The sequence below is a fragment of the Myotis brandtii genome, unplaced genomic scaffold, assembly GCF_000412655.1.
Source record: "Myotis brandtii unplaced genomic scaffold, ASM41265v1 scaffold149, whole genome shotgun sequence".
NCBI classification, from domain to species: domain Eukaryota; kingdom Metazoa; phylum Chordata; class Mammalia; order Chiroptera; family Vespertilionidae; genus Myotis; species Myotis brandtii.
In genome coordinates this window covers 74,827-95,234 of record NW_005355385.1, presented here as the reverse complement: position 1 = coordinate 95,234, position 20,408 = coordinate 74,827, and the positions used below count along the sequence as shown (strand labels likewise).

The 20,408-nt window shown below is 37.8% G+C and overlaps 1 protein-coding gene across 3 annotated transcripts in view; it reads right to left on the bottom strand.

Annotated features, from left to right (window-relative positions):
* The window catches only part of JAK2 (Janus kinase 2), a 114,951-nt gene extending 94,549 nt beyond the window's left edge, over positions 1–20,402 (bottom strand). For 2 of the 3 annotated variants that reach the window (XM_014535678.1, XM_005861327.2), the window contains exons 1-2: positions 19,963–20,402; positions 19,526–19,607 (exon numbers count right to left, since the gene is read on the bottom strand). The gene's annotated coding sequence lies outside the window, so the exon portion shown is untranslated. Of the gene's footprint in view, positions 1–19,525; positions 19,608–19,907 lie in introns of all 3 variants that reach the window. The other variant, XM_014535679.1, reaches the window with a different exon arrangement.
* Positions 20,403–20,408: the final 6 nt, after the last annotated feature.

The following is a 20,408-nucleotide window of genomic DNA, read 5'->3' as shown; positions in this document are numbered from 1 at the left end:
TAATTTGCATATAGTCGCTCTGACTGGCTGGTGGGCGTGGCTTGGGGCATAGCAAAGGTATGGTCAATTTGCATGTTTCTCTTTTATTAGATTAGATAAGCAATAGAAACCCCAATTTTAAAAGGGTTAAAAAATATATGAATAGATAAATAAGCATAAAAGATGATAAATCCCACTTGTAAAAAGAAAATACAAATTAAAATAAGATACTAAATCATAACCATCAGGTTGGCAAAATTGAGAAGTCTGAAAATACCAAATGTCATAGAGAGGATGTAGAGTAGAAGAACCCTTCAGACAACTAGTTTGGAAGATTAATTAGGCTGAATTAATTAATCTAAAAATATACCGATTTTACAATCCAGCAATTCATTTCTAGGTATAACTCTAGAGAAATAAATATACTAGTGCATAATTTTCAAAGTAGCATTATTTGTAATAATAATAAAACAAATAACTTTAATGTTCATCAGTTGATAAAAATGATATGTAAATTGTGGAGTTTCATACAATGGGTATACTATACTATTCATAAACTTAAATGAATGAACTAAATGGATATCAAAACATGGTTAAATTAATGTCATAAAAATAAGTGGGGATTAAAAATTTGTAGATTGACATTTATGCATGATACCACTTAAAGTTTATATTCAGTTTAGTAGTATATTATTTATTGATACATATATGTAGTAAAAGTTTAAAATATGCATGAAAATGATACTAATTCAGGCTAGTGGTTACCTCTGGTGTGGTAAATGGGAGAGATATCAGAGTAAGAGTAGGTAGATGAGTTTCAACTGCAACTATAATGTTTATTTCTCAAAAAAAAAAAGATCTAAAGCAAAAAGTGGCCAAAAATTATTAGAACTAAATAGTAAATATAGGTAAATGAATTATTTTATTTTATCTAATTTCCTGTATGTTAAGAATATTTCAAAAACATTTTAAGCCCTAAATGGTTTGGCTCAGTGGGTGGAGCGTCGGCCTGCGGACTGAAGGGTCCCAAGTTTGATTCGGGTCAAGGGCATGTACCTTGGTTGCGAGCACATCCCCAGGGAGGAGTGTGCAGGAGGCAGCTGAATCGATATTTCTCTCTCATCAATGTTTCTAGCTCTCTATCCCTCTCCTTCTCCCTTCCTCTCTGTAAAAAATCAATAAAATATGTTTTTTAAAAAACATTTTAATATTAAAATGAAAAGAGAAAATGGAGAATATAGTCTTTGCTTTAGGATCCAAGTTGAAATAGGACTGGATTTGAATCCTGATCTCTATGCTCTTACTCAGAAGAAATTATTTAATCTTTCTGAGCCTCAGTTTCCTAATCTCTTTTTTTAAAAAAATAACAGCCACTATTTCATAAATTATTGTAAGGATTAAATGAGACAATCTATCTGAAATAATCTCACCCAGAGACTAGTACTTTCCCTTCTCTTCACCCTTTATAAGACAATGCTCAGGCTTTTTTTTTTCTTTTTTCCCCTCCTTTTATTTTCCCCCCCCCCAAACATATAGGCAGTGAGGATTAAAATATATGGTAATTCATATATGTTGAAAAACAGAAACTACTTTAAAAAAGTAAAACTTCTCACTAAAGTTTGGTTATATTACCACCAAAGACATACTGTCTTAATTTAAATATTCCTAAAAGCAAAACCTGGTACAGGATTCAGTGAAACACTAGTTTTTTGAAATTCAGGTAACATGAACAGGGAAATAGAGAAGCGATATAAGGAAGGGAAGGCAGCCAATAAAACTGCAGTCTTACACCAGCTACCACAGCAGGCTTAACTCCTTGGAAAAGCTCTAGGAAACAGTATAAAACATCTAGAATTATTCTACCCAGGGAATCACTATAGTATTTATACAGTACAAACCCCTGAGAGTTACTCACTGGTTGAGTGAGGGCTTGTTCCCAATAGTGTTAATTCCACAACATTTCTGGCCTGCCACAAGCACTGGAAGCATGGCTTCCCATAGTTCCAAGAAAAAAAAGTCAGCAGGTAGAGATGCAAATACTAACAGAGTTTGTGTTTGCTAAAGCACAAAGAAGGTGATAAAGTTTAAGGGTGGAACATAAACGACATGAGCTTCAGCTACCACACTATATAATTTTGCTATTAAACAGAACAAAAGGAGAAAAGGAGATGATATGTATGGTCTCAGCTCTACTGGCTAATTAGTTCAGAACTTGTTCTTCCTCAATTTCTGCTTGAAAATTAATTTACATTAAACTGAACGAACCAAATGTCTTCCCTTTTTTTTCATATGTATTTTGTATGGTCTTTAAAGAGAGAGTGATCATTTCTGGTTTGTCAAAATGGAATGTCCACCTTACACAGCATAAGAAAAACAGATTCTAGATACAGCAGGAAAATTAATTTAGCACAAAAAGGTTTTTAAAAAAGATAGCTTTTTAAGTGTTTTTATCTTATATTCACACCATCTAATCTATTATGCTGCACATTTCATTGAATATAAATATTAAACATTTTATAAAGTCAGAAATAGTAGAGACTATTAAGCACATTTAGCATAAAGCCATGGATAAATTTTGTAAAGGCAGGGATTTTGGCCCTAGCTGGTTTGGCTCAGTGGTTACAACATTGGCCTGCAGACTGAAGGGTCCTGGGTTCGATTCCAGCCAAGGGCACATGCCAGGTTGCCGGCTCAATCCCCAGTAGGGGGCATGCAGGAGGCAGCCAATCGGTGATTCTCATCATTGATGTTTCTAACTCTCTCTCCCTCTCCCCTCCTCTATGAAATCAATAAAATAAAAAAATTAAAAAAACAGGGATTTTAGATGTTTTAAAACCAAAATAATTTGGTTGTAGGAGGGGAAGTGCTATATACTTTCATCCAAAACTTAGAAGGTATGCTAAAGTAAAAGATCCTTGTGAATCTGATTAAAACAACAGCAATCTTTTGTTACGTGTGCATACAGACTCTTTCTTCATCTAAAATACACCTACAAAAGCTGTAATAGCACAAAAGAACCCCTTTTGGATTAATGAAGAGGAACATTGAGTGTCTGGAATAATATAAGAATCTCATTTATTACATAAAAATGTGTATCTCTTATAAACAAGACTAAAGGCAAATTATGCATTTAAAAAATATATAGAAATCCTGTTAAATTCTGTTTGAATGCATTTGATAGTCATTTAAAACCAAAATAGTATTGATATACACATAGACAGATCAGTAGACCAAAACAGCATCTAAAAATAAATTCAAGAATGTATGGGAATTTAACATAACAATATTTTGATACAGTAGGAAAAGTATATGTGTTTACAAATGGCACTAACATAACTGACAATACAACTAGAGAAAACATGCTAAACCTATACTTAAGTAAAAAATAAAGTATATATAAATTAAATATTTAATGTAAAATATAAAAGAATTAAAATACTGAAAGAACCTTTGAGATGACTTCTATCTGGAATGGAAAAACTTTCTTATGCAAACTGAAAAACCCCAAAATCCATATAATAAAAGTCACATAAATTGCCTGAGTCCTTATTTTCTTTGGCTAATAAAGTGATTTTTATTCCCACTTGAATTTCAATGCCTTAGGCAGAAAATGCACTGACAGTTTCCCATGGTCTGCCCTTCTCCCTACAATCTTACATAACAAGTTTCTTTATCTTTATACACACTAATGACACGGAAATCAATGAAGTTTTTTACCTGTACAATAAAGAAAAATATTATATTAAATTTTTCATTTCTCTAGAGAAAAGGAATTATAAAAACCAAAAGACAGACTGACAGAAAATATTTGCATTTCATTTGTCAAATAAGGAAGGTTTTGATAATTTTAGATATACAAAGAGCTCCACAAACTGATAAAAGACAATCTACTAGAAATATTTATTACAACCTTCCACCAAAAATATATTTTGAGCACTTATGAAACATTTACAAAAATTAACCATAAGAAAACATATGCTCAAAATTAAAGAAAGAAAATTAAAACTAAACATAACAAAATATAAAAAATTACCTCAATTTAGAATAACTGCTATTAGGGAACAATTTTTGCAATGACTATATCTGCCTTTATTTCATTTCTCTTTATATTTGTATTCTATTCTTTCAAAATGACAAAATAATTTCAAGTGTTTGTATACTCTCTTTAAAAATCATTTTTGTTAGCTCTTCTTATTGTTCTCTGACACCTCTCCTTACATATTTGAAGTTGGACATTTTCAGTCATTTCTTTGGTTCTTTAAATACATCCACTTCAATTATTTCTTTACCAAAAAATCTTTTGCACGTGTACATCCTTTCCAAACCTAACATCTAAGTAAAAAATAAAATAAAATAAAGGAAATAAAGACTGATAAACTTGACTACATAAAATTATAAGCATCATAATAAAGTTTTCTTTAATTGAGGAAAAAACATATGCCACAAAGGTTTACTATATTTATATAAGTAACCCTTACAAATCAATGAGAAAATGAATAAAGAACATTAATAGGCATTTCATAAAAGAAATGCAAATATTTCCTAATATGAAGACATGGTCAACACCATTAATAATGAAAGAAACGTAAATAAAAATGAAGTATTATTTCTTCCTTATCACACTGGCAAAAATTAAGATTGGCAATAGTGTTGGCAAGAATATTTAAAAAAAAGAATATCTAAGAATTGTTCCTTTTAAAGAGGATAAAAGCACTGTAGTAGGATGTGTATTTAAGAATTCTCTGAAACAGTTAGTAATAATGGAAAATGACATTAAAGGGATCTGATAAATACACCATGGTATACATAGCCAATAAAATAGTATGAAGACATTAAAAATGATATCCATGGCTTACATTTTAATCTTAGCATAGCACAAAATGGACACCAAGTAAGTATTTATTGAGTAATTGATTACATTAATGGTTTATTTAATGAGTGATTGATTAAACACTGACGGATTGCTTGAGTATGTAGGTGGGTGAAGACTGATTGACAAACTGAGTGACTACTAAGTAAACAATTGACACACTGAGTGAGTGGCTTGAGTGACTGACTTATCAGCTGAATAAATGACTGAGTGAGTGATGACCCTACAGGATGGTCCTATTCATTTAAGACTATACAGTGGGGCCTTGACTTACGAGTGTCGCGACTAACGAGTTTTTTGAGATACCAGCTGTCTCTCGGCTGATTTTTTGCTTTGAGTTGACAGAGTAATTTGAGTTAACGAGCTCCTTAACGAATTAAAATCGTAAGTCAAGGCCCCACTGTATTTGAATGTCACTATACACAAACAACCAGAAAGTTTTAAAACTTATTAAGGAAGTTCTGTCAGTCACAAGAAGCACTTGCAATTCTTTTTGCCCCTTTTATCGATTAATTTTTAAATACCAATATAGAAATATTCCCTGACTCAGAAATCACAGTACAGTTTCACAGCAGCCAATGTTGGAACAAAACAGAGTCTGAAAACAGACCCAACTATATTCATAATTTAAAACACTACTATTTCACAGCAGCAGAGAAAAGATGGATTCTTCAACAAAGAGTGTTGGAACAACTAGACAACCATCTGAAGGAAAAAAGTTGGATCCCATCTTATACCTTGCACCAATATAAATTCCAGATAAATAAAGAAAACGAGAGATTTTCAAAACAGAAGTTCAGGGTTAAGCAGGGACATAAGTAGGATTTTTTTTTTTTGTAACAAAAAGAATGACTAACAAAAAGAATAGCATAAAAACAAAAAGGTATGCATGAGAAAAAAAAATCACAGTATAAACAGAGTCAAAAAGATAAAAAGATAACCTGGGGAAAATATTTACAATTTATTTCACAAACACAGAGCTATTTTTTTAGTCGAGAAAGAGCTTCTAAAATCAAAGTAAAAGGTCAACAATCAAGACAGAAAATGGGCCAGGATATGAGTGAATAGTTCCCAGAAAAGAAAAATTCAAAGCAAATTAAAATGATGAGATTCCATTTTTCACATCTCAAATTGACAAATATCAAACTAACTGAAAACAGGTGTAGAAAAGTATAAGCTGGCATTTCTATGAAGATCAATTTGGTAATATTTATTGAAATTAATAACATAGCTTTTGAATCAGCAATTCCTCTTCTATATAACCTAGTTATGGTCCTACACATGCAAAATTACATTAGAGATATTCACTACTTTTTGAATTCTAAAACATTCAAAATGCCACCTGTTCAAAGTAGATAAAATTTTTGAGAGAATAAAAAGAAGAGACAAAGCCCTAGCCGGTTTGGCTCAGTGGATAGAGCGTCGGCCTGGGGACTGAAGGGTCCCAGGTTCGATTCCGGTCAAGGGCATGTACCTTGGTTGCAGGCACATCCCCAGTAGGGGGTGTGCAGGAGGCAGCTGATCCATGCTTCTCTCTCATTGATGTTTCTAACTCTCTATCCCTCTTCCTTCCTCGCTGTAAAAAAATCAATAAAAATATATATTTAAAAAAAGAGAGAGACAAAGAGCTTTGCTTTAAAGGGAAGTAGAAAATGCAGCAGTAGCATGAAGAAAATGTGTCAAGTAATGGTACTAAATTGGGAATTGGCAAACTAATGCTCACAGGTCAAATTCAACCAGTTGCCTGTTTGTAAATAAAGCTTTTGAATCCTTTCATTTTTGTCTTCTCCTTGGTGGCTTTTGCACCATAAAGGCAGCATTGAGTAGTTGCAATAGGGACAATCTTGCCAACGAAGCCTAAAATATTGACTATCTGGTCCTTACTAGAAAAATTTTGCCAACCCTGGTTTACATCAGTGATTTTCAGTCTGGTCCCCAAACCAACATCAACAGTATCACCTGGGAACTTGTTAGAAATGCAGATTCTCAGGTCCCACTCCAGACCAACTGAAACAGAAACTCAGCAATTTGTGTTTCAACCAGCCCTCTAGGTAATTCTGATAAGAACCCCTGGGTTAGGGAACAGTTCTAGCATAGACAAGAAGAGATGAGGACCCATCTGACATTTGTGTTCACAGATATAAAGGGCCTTGAGGAGATTTAATGGAAGCCTAATAAGTCTCAAGGAGGCTATCAAAGAGGGCTTAAAGGAAAGTGAGGAAAATACTATTGAAGGCTGAATTGAAGGAGATCTGTGTTATATAGTAGTGGAAAGTCTGGCGAAACTATCACCTACAGTAATTTGGAAAATAAAATATATACAGTTGACTCTAAACAACATAGGAATTAAGGGTGCTGATCCCTGTGCAGTCAAAAATCTGCATTTAAGTTTGGAATCCCCAAAAACTTAACTATTAATAGCCTACTGTTGTCCAGAAGCCTTACCAATAATATAATCGATTAACACATATTTTTATGTAAGTTTTATATACTTTATTCTTATAGTAATGTAAACTAGAGAAAAGAAAATGTTAAGGAAATCATAAAGAAAATACATTTATAGCACTGTCTTTATCAATACAGTAAGTTTACATCGTCTGATGGTTATTTACTATTCATTAAGTGGCAGTGGATCATCGTTAGGTGGCAGTGAATCATCATCAAAATCTTCATCCTCGTCTTCACATTGAGCAGGCTAAGGAGGAGGAGAAAGAGGAAGCGCTGGTCTTGCTGTCACAGGGGTGGCAGAGGCAGAATATGTGGAGGAAGTGGAAAGGGAGACTGGAGAGGCAGGCACCTTCGATGTAACTTTACAGAAATACATCATAATTTGTCTGACTTTTTTGTTTTTTCATTTCTTTAAAAATGTTTCTACACGGTACCAATTTTTCTTCTACCATTTGCTTTAGTTTCAGTGCCCATATCATAGAAAGATCCATGTCGTAAAAAAAGTCAAAAGCAGTCATGAATAATCAGAACCCTTCTGTCAGATTGTCTAATGCAGCCGTGGGCAAACTACGGCCCGCGGGCCGGATCCGGCCCGTTTGAAATGAATAAAACTAAAAAAAAAAAAGACCGTACCCTTTTATGTAATGATGTTTACTTTGAATTTATATTAGTTCACACAAACACTCCATCCATGCTTTTGTTCCAGCCCTCCGGTCCAGTTTAAGAACCCATTGTGGCCCTCGAGTCAAAAAGTTTGCCCACCCCTGGTCTAATGTCAACTTATTTTCTGGCACTGCTTCTTCTACATCTTCTTCCTCATCGTATGGCACTGGTTCTGAAGCATTCATCTACATCAAGTCATCTTCTGTTAATTCCTCTAGTGTGGTGCCTATTAGCTCTTGTATTTTTCCAAGATCCATATCTTAAAACCCATCACCCTGCCCCCTTTTTGCCATATCCACAATCTCATGATTTTCTTCATTGGCTCTGCCATAAATCCTATGAATTCATGAACAACATCTGGACAGAGTTTTCTCCAGCAGGAATTTATAAGTTCAGCTTGATGACTTTTACAGTTTTTTCTATCAACAACGATGGCATCTTCAATGATGTATAATCCTTCCAAACTTTCATGATGTTCTATCAGGGTTCTCTTCCATAGTGTTGACAATCCTTTCCATAATACTCATTTGTAATGAACCTTAAAAGTCCTTCTGACCCCTTAATCAGGCTGAATTAGAAACAATGTGGTTGAGGGCAAATAGACCATTTCGATGCCTTGGGTGTTGAATTCATAAGGTTCTAGGTGACCAAGGGCATTGTCCAGTATCAAAAGAACTCTTACTGGCAAGGTACTGACTTTAGGAACAAAGCATCCAAAAAACCAATCCAGAAAAAGGGTTCTTGTTGTCCAGGTTTTCTTGTACCTGGACAAAAGACTGGCAGCTGATGTTTTTCTTTTCTCTTCAAGGCTCCAGGGTTAGCAGCTTTATAGATAGGGGCAGTCCTGGTCATAAACCTGACTGCATTGCACAAAACAGTAGAGTTAGCCTATCCTTGCCTGAAAGCCTGGTGCTCATTTCCCTTCCTTAACTAACAGTCCTTTGGCATTTTCCAGAATAGGGCACTTTTGTCTATATTAAAAACCTGTTCAGGCAGATATCCTTCTCCTCAATGATTTTCTTAATAACATCCAGAAACTCGTTTGCTGCTTCTTATTCGGCAGAAGCTCTTTCTCCTGTTATCTTGACATTTTTTACACCAAATCTCTTTCTAAAATTATCAAAACCTTCCTTTGCTGGCCTTAAATTCTCCAGAATTAGATTCTTCACCTTAATTTTGCTTTAAGTTTTCATATGATGACTTAACTTTTTTTGGAATTATATTACAGTTCATAGTTATGTCTTTCTTATAACAAGCCTGCACTCACATAAAAGGTACATTTTCTATATGAGATAAAACGGTAGTTAGCAAAAAGTACATGGTTTACACACCTGCTAGCGTAGCTTCAGTGATAGCTTCACAAATGTTTTCTTTTTTTTATAGTGGTCCTTATGCTGGATTCATTTTTCTTGAAATGATGGTCAACTGTAGCTGCATACTTCAATCTGGTACATGTCAAGCAAGTCAACTTCTTGTGAGGAGCATTTCCAACATGGCACTTTGTATGGGTCCCCCAGTGTTATTCAAGGTTCACAGTATTGCAGTAAACAATGAAAAATAGGCAAGAACCGCAAGAGATCACTTTGCGATACTCAATTTACTGGAGAGATGAACTGCTCACATGCAGATAATTAGTGTCACAGCATTCTAAGCAGATACAACACTTGAGCTCACTGCAATAGCAACAGGAGGCGGTTATGAAATTATTAGAGTAGTACAGTATGTATTACAGTTAATCTTATGCAGTTATAATTTAATACTGTGTCTTTCTTTTATTTACATTTATCTCAGCAGCAAATGGTCCCATGTACAGGCTGTGTTTGTGTGCCTAAGTTTTGATAAATTTTAAGTTTTTATAATAGATTTGTGTATATTTCATTGCTATCATAAAATGATAAGATAGTATCTACATATATTTGTGCATTCATGACATACCTAACTTTTTCTTAATTTATTCAATATTTCTAAGCTACACAGTTCTTCTGCAAGTTTTTCAAATTACCACATATCTCCAAAAATTTGATATATTTATTGAAAAAAATCTACCTATAAGTAGACCCACCCAGTTCAAACCAGTGTTGATCAAGGGTCAACTGTACTTAATGAATGTTGAAGAAGCAGCTGGCTTCTTCTAGCTGCCTTTATAATTAAGAGAGCAGAGAGAGATGAACTAAAGAATGAGCTATTCACTTTTTGAATGGAATTTCAAGAAATGTAAAGGACTCAGAACAGTCTTTTCAGCCAGCAAAGTGTTCTTGAAGTAAAAAAGGATCCCAGGGCAAAGATCCATCTAGACTGGGACTCTAAGATTCACTGTTAAAACCTCAGCAAGACCTAAGTCAGTACCTCATAGATTCTCTCAGACACAAAATTATCCAAGGATCGTAAGAGTGCTGTTCCACAGCAGCCTCATGGGGAGCCTAAAATAGGAAAAAGATTGCTGTAAGAGATTTGCGGGTATAGCTTTTGTCTGATGGAGTCAATTAATACACAGCCAGTACACAAAATTTTTAAAGGAGTTATATTAGCTTAGAATGAAAGGGACAGTAACTATATAAAATAAAAGGAGGCTTTGGACCCTAAACCACACTATAGGCATAAAGCAAACTCAGAAGATTACTCAGTTGCAAACACAGATAAATTCTTCTGGGGGAAAAAAGAATGATTCAGAAGGTGAGACCAAAGACCAAAGGAAGCAGCCATGGCCCACTAAGAACTAGGACAGTGATGGCAAACCTTTTGAGCTTGGCGTGTCAGCATTTTGAAAAACCCTAACTTAACTCTGGTGCCGTGTCACATATAGAAATTTTTTGATATTTGCAACCATAGTAAAACAAAGACTTATATTTTTGATATTTATTTTATATATTTAAATGCCATTTAACAAAGAAAAATCAACCAAAAAAATGAGTTCGCGTGTCACCTCTGACACGCGTGTCATAGGTTTGCCATCACTGAACTAGGAAGTAGGACTGAGCTCCAATCAAGAAACTGCCAATGTGCACCCAGCCATGTTTTAGAATTGCTATAGACTGCTGTGTGCCTCCCTCATCTCTCTTTTTGAACAGGAAAGTGTACTGTGGTTAACATGTGCCTTTCTAATCTCATATGGTAATTATGTGGGGACATATTACTTGTCTCTTCACAGACAAGTAAAGAGCAATCATTCTCAAGAAACCATACCGAAGGAACCTGATCTGTATCTGGACCTGATTTGGATGATGACATACTAGATTGTGAGCTGAAGTCATAAAGAGATGTGAATTAGAGGTCTCTGAGGAGGAGGTTAGTGTACTTTGCATGTTTTGGGTGTGGAAGGGATGGGAAATGTGGTAAAAGGCAATAGTATTGTCCAAACTATGGCAATAGTATTGTCCAGAGATGGCCATAGCAATATCTCCCATACCACATGTTTTCTTCTACAATGTGACCTTGCCACCCCCCTATTAATAAGTGGAGTCTAATCCTCAGACCCCTCCCTCCACCACCATGTTCACCAAAACACTAGCTTTTAAATCCTGACTCACCGACCGGTTTGGTTCAGTGGATAGAGCGTCGGCCTGCGGACTGAAGGGTCCCAGGTTCGATTCCGGTCAAGGGCATGTACCTTGGTTGCGGGCACATCACCAGTAGGGAGTGTGTAGGAGGCAGCTGATCGATGTTTCTCTCTCATCGATGTTTCTAACTCTCTATCCCTCTCCCTTCCTCTCTGTAAAAAATCAATAAAATAAAATAAAAAAGTAAATCCTGACTCACCAAAAAAGTCAACTATCTTGAGGCCTCCATGTTGTAAGGAGTCCAGGCCACATGTACATGCTCATTAACAGCCCCAGCTGAGATCTTGGTTAACTGCCAGCACCAACTATCAGTCATATGAGTGAAGATACCTCCAAATGATTCCAGTCCCCACCTTCAGGTTACCCCCAGCCAAAGAGTCTTCCCAACTGAAGTCCTAGACATTGTGGAGTAGAAACAAGCCATCATTGGTATGCCCGATCTGAATTACTGACCCATAATATCTGTGAGTCTAACAAAATAGTTGTTTTACATTAGCAAGTTTTGGTGTAGTTATGTCATGCAGCAATAGCAACCAGACTACATACTGATTGAAATGATCTAGTATAGAGAGAAAAATGAGGATATAAGAAAAAGAGGGATGCCCTGACTGGTTTGGCTCAGTGGGTAGAGCTTCGGCCTGCGTACTCAAGAAAAAGAGGGAGAGGTAGAATGGCAAAGTCCTTGGAGGCAAACGGAGATGGATTCCTCTATACAAGTAGATGGAGAAGCCTTAGATGTGGCACTGAGCAGTTCATTCATTGCAAAGGGAGAAAAGGCAGAGTACAGGTACAGACACAGAATGAGGGAGGCGGGATACTGATGGTAGATTGTTATTTAGAAATATAGAGGTAAACACCAGAAGACACTGTTATGAAATTTATACACATTTTACTACATGATTCCACCCTTTTAAAATAAAGTTTAAAAAAATATATAGTCCATTCTTCATTATCTAAATAAGGAAAATAGAAGACTCAATGATTATGGGTCTGGCTCAAAATCATACACCATGCTGACAGCAGAGTCAGTCCCTAATTCCGATTCCCAAAACATCTCATTACCTCTCATATTACAAAAATATTGCCTAGTGGCATTATATTTCATAGTCAGAATTTATTAAACTAAGATAATTTAATAAGCAACAATGAATACCTTATCCACAAGGACTGATATCAAAAAATAAGGCTGAAAGATGTCCTTGGGAAAATCAAAATAAGCATTCAAGTAAAACAAACAGCCCATGGACTATCCCAACCTAGTTCACCTCTGTTAGCTATACCACACGGGCTTCAAAAACAGATAATGCTTTCAGTCTCCAAAACTGAATACTTTCAATCATGCTAACTTCAGTTTTAAGTTATCTATCAAAAATTTCTCTTTTTATTTTTTTTAACTTTTTTCCTCACCCAAGGATATGCTTTTTATTGATTTTTTTTATAAAGAAAGGAAGAGCTCTGGTTGGTTTGGCTCAGTGGATAGGACGTCAGCCTGGGGACTGAAGGGTCCCAGGTTCGATTCCAGTCAAGGGCACATGCCCGGGTTGTGGGCTCAATCCCCAGTGGGGGGCGTACAGGAGGCAGCCGATCAATGATTCTCTCTCATCATTGATGTTTCTCTCTCTCTCTCCCTTTCCCTTCCTCTCTGAAATCAATAAAAATATATAAAAATAAAAAATAAATAAAGAGAGGAAGAAAGGGAGAGAGAGGAAGAAACAACATGAGAAAGAAACTTTGATCAGTTATCTCCCATTCATGCCCTTATTGGGGATCAAGACACAACTCGGGCATGTGCCCTGACTGGAAATCGAACTCACCTCTCTTCATACAGATAACACTCCAACCAACTGAGCCACACCAGCCAGGGTAAATTCCTCTTCCTTTTAGAAACTCATCCATTAGCATTTTATTCAGATTTTACCAGTACAATAGCACCCAGAGATCACTTTCTAACTACTGGATCACTAAATGTCTAATGCTAATCACTGAATGTCTACTTACTCAAATAATACAAATGCAGGGCTAATGTCCACAAGGAATAGCAATACCTATGTTGTGTGAAATGAAAGGACACAGAAAAATGACAAACACTCTGTAGAAAATACCTCCCAGTCTTTATTATGCCCAAAATTCTCATCATTAGTCCCAGTGATAAGAGTTTTGGATAGAAGTCTCCATTGTTCAGCCAATTGTCAAATCCAAAGATCATCTGTCATACTAGAAAGAACAAAATATTAATAGCAGTTATTTCTGCATGAGGAAACTATAAGCAATTTCTTCTGTATTCTGCTTTTCTAGATTTCATACCAGGTAAAATACTAGCACACATTTTTAAGACCTTTTTTCAGTTCTGATTCTTCTCATTTGTTGCCAATAATCAACAACAATCAACATTTTTAATCATTCTCACCTTCTTAACCTACCTATCCCCTTACTTCTCATATTAACTGCTCCTTCTTTATCTCCTTTGCCAGTTCTCTAATTACAGGCAATTCCCAAGACTCAATTTTAGGTCTAGCTCTTTACTCTGAGCACTACAATCCCAGCCTTAAATTTTTCTACCAAGTTCTCGTTATATGTCCCACTGTCTGGCTATCTATTTTCACTTGACTATCTCACTGTCATCTCAAATTCAACATATCCAAAATATAAACCCAGCTTATATCTGTATCTTCTCAACCATCTACTAATACTTTTACACCTATTTCTGTCAATACTGCCATTAATAAAATTCTAGTTATTTCTGTCACTAACTAGCTGAGCAATTTTGGACACACTTAAATCCCTATGGTTCTCATATTCTTAACGCACAAAATGTATATATTGTGGTCCAGATGTCTTACAGTTGCAACACTTCATTTCCTCTGTCACAGAAGATCAAAATCTCAAAGTCATCTTTGATTACTCTTCTTCCTCCCTGCCTCCCTTAACCCCGCCCCACATCTTCCTTTCCTATACAATCTATAATGAAATCTTGTGTGACATCTCTCTGTCTTTACCCCAACTAAGTGCAAATCCTCATTACTTCAGGCCTAGATTATTTTCCTACTCTATCACTTCTCACATATCACTTCAACACATACTATGCCTCACATTGGAGCCTCTCTGATTTTCCTAAAATACTTCTCTTAGCAAGCTCTTTCTCAATTCAAAGTTTTAAAAATTTCTCTGTTACCTAGAGATACAAGTACTAGTTCATTCTTCTCATCCCAGCTCTTAAAGGCATCCATAATCTAATTCCAAATTACATTTTCTTTTCTTTTTTCTTTTTTTTTTTTAATATATTTTATTGATTTTTTACAGACAGGAAGGGAGAGAGATAGTTAGAAACATCGATGGGAGAGAAACATTGATCAGCTGCCTCCTGCACATCTCCCACTGGGGATGTGCCCGCAACCCAGGTACATGCCCTTGACCGGAATCGAACCTGGGACCTTTCAGTCTGCAGGCCGACGCTCTATCCACTGAGCCAAACCGGTTTCGGCCCAACTTACATTTTCAACCAGATTTCTTACTACTCTCCATACAATACTTCATTTCAATCAAGTTATTTTATGTAATGTTCTCTGAACGTGTCTTGCATATTTTGCCTTTGTTTACCTCCTATACAAGTTCCTTCCTTTTATGCAAAATCAAATTTTGCCTAGATTTGATTCTACCTCCTCTGTGGAGGCTTTTTGCTCACTTGTGGCCTGAAATATCTGTAACTTTCATTACTTATCTCCCCAATTACATTTTAAGTCCTTAGTGAAAGGAACCTATTTAATATTTTTCTGCAAGTCTTTTGGACATAGCAATGTACCTTTTACATTGTAAGTATTAATAAATATTTGTTTGTTTGTTTTTTTAAATATATTTTATTGATTTTTTACAGAGAGGAAGGGAGAGAGATAGAGAGTCAGAAACATCGATCAGCTGCCTCCTGCACATCCCCCACCAGGGATGTGCCCGCAACCCAGGTACATGCCCTTGACCGGAATCGAACCTGGGACCTTTCAGTCCGCAGGCCGACGCTCTATCCACTGAGCCAAACCGGTTTCGGCAATAAATATTTGTAATAAATAAATATTTGTACCTTTTACATTGTAAGTATTAATAAATATTTGGTGACTGACTAAAGTTCCTTTTTAATACACAGCATTTACTGAATGCTCCCTATGTGCTTAGCACTCTGTGTGTGCTTTTTAAAAAAATATATTTTTATTGGCCCTAGCCGGTTTGGCTCAGTGAATAGAGAGTCAGCATGTGGACTGAAGAGTCCCAGGTTCGATTCTGGTCAAGGGCACATGCCTGGGTTGCAGGCTCGGTCCCTAGTGGGGGGTGAAAGAGGCAGCTGATCAATGATTCTCTTTCATCATTGATGTTTCTATCTCTCTCTCTCTCTCCCAATGGGGATCGAGCCTGCAACCTGAGCATGTGCGCTGACCAGGAATCGAACCTGGGACCTCCAGGCTCATAGGTCAACGCTCAACCATTGAGCCACACTGGTTGGGCTGTGAGTGTGCTGGTTTAATTCTAGGTATTGTTCATCAAAGCACACACTATCGATCTGAAAAAATATGGTTAACTCTAGGGAAATAACTATCAAACAACCAAAGCATGGTATACAAGTAAACTATGCAAAAATAGAAATTATAGAAATACAGTGAAGGGGTAAAGCAATATTTAGTGAAACAGTTTCACAAATGAGATAGAATTTTAACTGGAAGTACAGTGATAATAATAGTAGTAATAATAGGAGTGGTAATAAATCATTATAATAATTCCTAAAACTTAAGGTGTGCTTAATGTGCCAGGCACTGGTCTTGAGGACTTTTCATGTATTAACTCAATTTTCACTACAACCCTAAGGAAAAAATACTGTAATTCTCCTCATTTTTCAGATGAGGAGACTGAAGCCCTGCTCAATTATCCCACGTCTAGTAAGCAGTGCAATAGGATACAGAACTGGGCCTTGGTGGAAAAAGTATGAAAAAAGTGAATGAAAGTTAAAAGTTGGAAATAAGCACAGCTGCTATTAGAAAGTGTGAAAAGCAGCTTGCAAGTCAATAGTAGAGAATGCTTACAGAGGGTCCTTAGACAAAACACTGAATAAATAGGGTAAGGAATGATGATAGAGTATCTTGAAAGCAAGAAAAAGGAACTTAAATTTAATAGGTATAAAGTGGGAAGCTAGTGAAGATATGGGGCAAGAGAACAACAACAATAAGGAGTAATCGAGTGATATTTTTATTTTTTGTTAATTCTCACCAAAGGATATTTTTTCTTTCTTTTTTTTTTTTTTTAGAGAGAGCGAATGGAAGGGAGGGGGAGAGACAGAGAGAAAGAAACATCGATGTGAGAGAGACACATACCTGAATGGGGACTGGGGGTCAAGCCTGCAACTGAAGTACATGCCCTTGACTGGAATTGAACCTGACACCCTTCAGTCCAAAGGTTGACGCTCTAACCACTGAGCAACTGGCTAGAGCTATAGTGACATTTTTATTAAAGATAACTAGAAGGAAGTGATGCTGGATTCTGAGAGGTTGCTATGACTTTCAATATTCTAGGCTGAGGAAATGAGTCCTGGGATTCAGGTGGTAAAGTGAGGGAAGCAGAGTAGAGGGACAAAGAAATATCGACAGGAAATGTTGAATGGGTTAATATGAAAGAGATAGTTTTAAAATGATCCCTAATTTAAATCCTATATAACCAGGAGAGAAGAAAATCACAAAGGGATATAAAATAATAATTTTCATTTGAGGGATGTTGAGTATGAGGAGATGATCAAATATACTAGAAAACCAGTACTATGACTAGAATGACAAATGGGCAACAAGATTAGTTTTAAAATGAAAGAAATGAGCAGAAGCTATGAAGATAATGAACAGGAAAGGAACTATATTAAGCCATGATCAGTTGATACTAGCCTTGTATCAATAATGGTATCAATAATTTTGGTGGAGAGGGGATCCATTAGTGACCAACATTTTAAAAATGCAGTTTTTCCATTAACTAAAAAATTTTTAAATCAGAAAAGCCAACCAAAAGATAAGGCAGAGGTTCTCAAACTTTCTCCATTTAGGGAGTCCTCAGTCTTAGTAATTTTTTCATAGGAGCCCTAGGCCAAAAGAAATGCTTAAGCAGGTAGGTAGGTTCAAACCACCTCAGTATTAATGTCCTTAAAACTTAGTGTTGGGCACTGTACAACTTCTCAGACCTTGGAATTAAATCGGACATCACATTCTCCTTGCCTGTATCATTAATTTTCATGCAGTATTTGCTTTTTAACACAGCGACCTCTAAAACACAACTTTGCAAAGACATGACATTGTAGAAAGGAATGTGTCAATTTAATGTTAAAACTATGAACTACCTCAAACAAACAATTCAGGCCTGAGTTCACTGGTACTGTGGGGCACCTCACTCAGCGCACAATTTGGGAAACTGGGAGCAAAGGGAAGGGGCCTAAAAAGAGACCAAAAAAAAAATGCAATGTGGGAGGAGCAAAAGAAAGTTCTTAGCATAATTAACCACAAGAGGGCAGCACAGAGTTGGTGGGGACGGCACAATGTGGGAGGGGGTGTCAAGGAGATGAGTACAATCTTTCCATAGAGATTATAAAATCCCTTAACCAGTAAGACCCAAAAGTCCTTTTTGTCCTTTTACTAAAGAGGAAACAATACTGGTCACTGGCAGATCACCTTATGCAGAGTCATTCTGTCCTTCTCTGAGTCTCCTTGGCCTGTCCAGCCATGATAGCAGCCAAGACTTTTATAGTAACCAAGCAATGTACTACTTTGCATGCATATTCCTATTCAATCTTCACAACAACCATAAGAAAAGTGAGGCTCAATGAGATTTCATGTAATACAACACCAGGATTCAACCCAGACCTGACTTCAAAGCCAATGCTGTTTCCTATTCTGCCACCTTTCAGCAATACAGCCAGGTGAAGGTAGAGAAAAGATATCAGTTCCCATCCCATACCTGAGACACTGTTTCAAATCAAACAATGGTCCTTCAATATCCCCCCCGTACTATTCCTTAAATGGCCTCTAAAAAAAAACTATAAACTCCAAACACAGGTCATTCTACTAGAGCAAAAACAAGCATCATATGCTAATATAGTGGAACTTTCCTGTACAGGTAAACACATGTATTATTAAGGCAAGTGTTGGACACATCCAGTTTGCAGATATGTCTGTTATACACTAACACATATGTACGTATACAAGCAAATGATTCTTGCACTTTAAGTGGTAAAAAGGTGAAGAGGGTGGGGAGTGGGAGACCAAAGGTTGATTCTCCACCTTCAAATCTGCTGGGTGTGATATCAGAATATTTGCAGTAGCCCAAAAACTCCATCACACAAATCTATTATGAAACCAAAAGCAATCGTCACCTCTCTTATTCCCACTTGTTTCCTTCTCCACATTTCTCCTTCCCACTATGCATGACACACCTTAGCTGCTTCATTCAGAAAAAAAAAAGAAGAAAAGAAAGAAAGAAAGAAAAGAGTTTCTCCTGTCAGATTAATAACCACCGGAAAGCAAACGGGGTAAATTCAACCGACACAGCAAACTTAGGCAGATAAAACCATCACAGGAAGCATTCAATGTGGCAGCAGAAACCCCAGCAAGAACGGCTAACGTGTTCTCTCAATAGGTATCTCTCAGTCCTCAAAAATGTTCCTCCTTGAAAGATCAAGACTCTCTGGCTGCTCTAAGAGAAAGAGTAACAATGTGTTTGTTTTTTTTCTGCAAAGCCACGTTTATTTGAATAGTCAGCAGAGAAAGAAACAATGAATGCTTCTTAAAGGATCCCACAACAACAATAAACAACCCCCCCCCCCGCCCCCTTCCCCAACAGACCCTCCCAGACCAACGTTAAAAGTTCAGCTCTGCCATTTTCAGAGGAGCAAGAAGCCATGAGCCCTGCCGGTCTACACACGCTCCCCTCCTTCCTACCCTCGCACTCGCGGCTCGCGACACCCTCACCTTTCCAGCAGCCAAGATCGCATACCCACCTTCGCGGGAAGGGGAGGAAGGGCCTCTTGTTCTGCAGAAGGAAAACAGTTCACATCTTGTTCCCTTGCCTGTTTCTGAAACCTAAAAAAAAAAAAAGAAGAAGTTACTACCGCAGAAATCCAAGGGAAATGCTCGTTTCTTCTCTAGGCAGTTTGGGTGCCTGGAAGATTTTAAGGAGGGGTAGTGGGCGGTGGGGATCGGGCGCACATGGATGCAAAGAGCAACAGCAAAACACTCCGTCGTTTCCCCAAGAGGACGGTTTTCCTTGCTGTCAAGTTTACTGCCACAAGCAGGGGAGGAAGCGGGGACCGGGAGGTGGGAGGGTTGGTGGAGAGACCAGGGCTGTCCCCCACCCGGGGAGCAGACGGCAATGACACCCACCCGCTGCTCGGACCGGGCGACGAGGACGCGCCCCCAGACCCCAGGCTGCTCCTACCGGGCGCCTCCGGCCGGCCGAGGTCTGCGAAGCCCCCGCAGCGGGCACGGGTTCGGGTCCTAGCGTCCGCCAGGCTGGGACCTCCGGATCCCTCCCGAGCGACTGCGGCTCCCGCTCACATCCCTCGGCGGCGAGGACCCGGCCTCTCCCTGCGCCGCGGCACCAGCTCTAAGTCCGGGCCCCACAGCCGGGCAGCGGAGGCGGCGGCGCGAACTCCAGAGCGAGCGGTTCGCCTGCCCAGCGGTCAGCGCCCCGGGAGGCCGTTAGCTGCAGGCGCGGCTGCCCCCTTCGGCTCCTCTGCCTCTACTTCCTGCACCCGCACCACTCAGCTCCGGCAGCCGGGAAGCCCGTCACCGCCGTCGTCTCCACCCTCTCCCGGGCCACCCGGTGTCTTCAGAACCGCAGGCGACACTCGCATTCAGGGCCTTCGGTCAGGCAGCCGACTA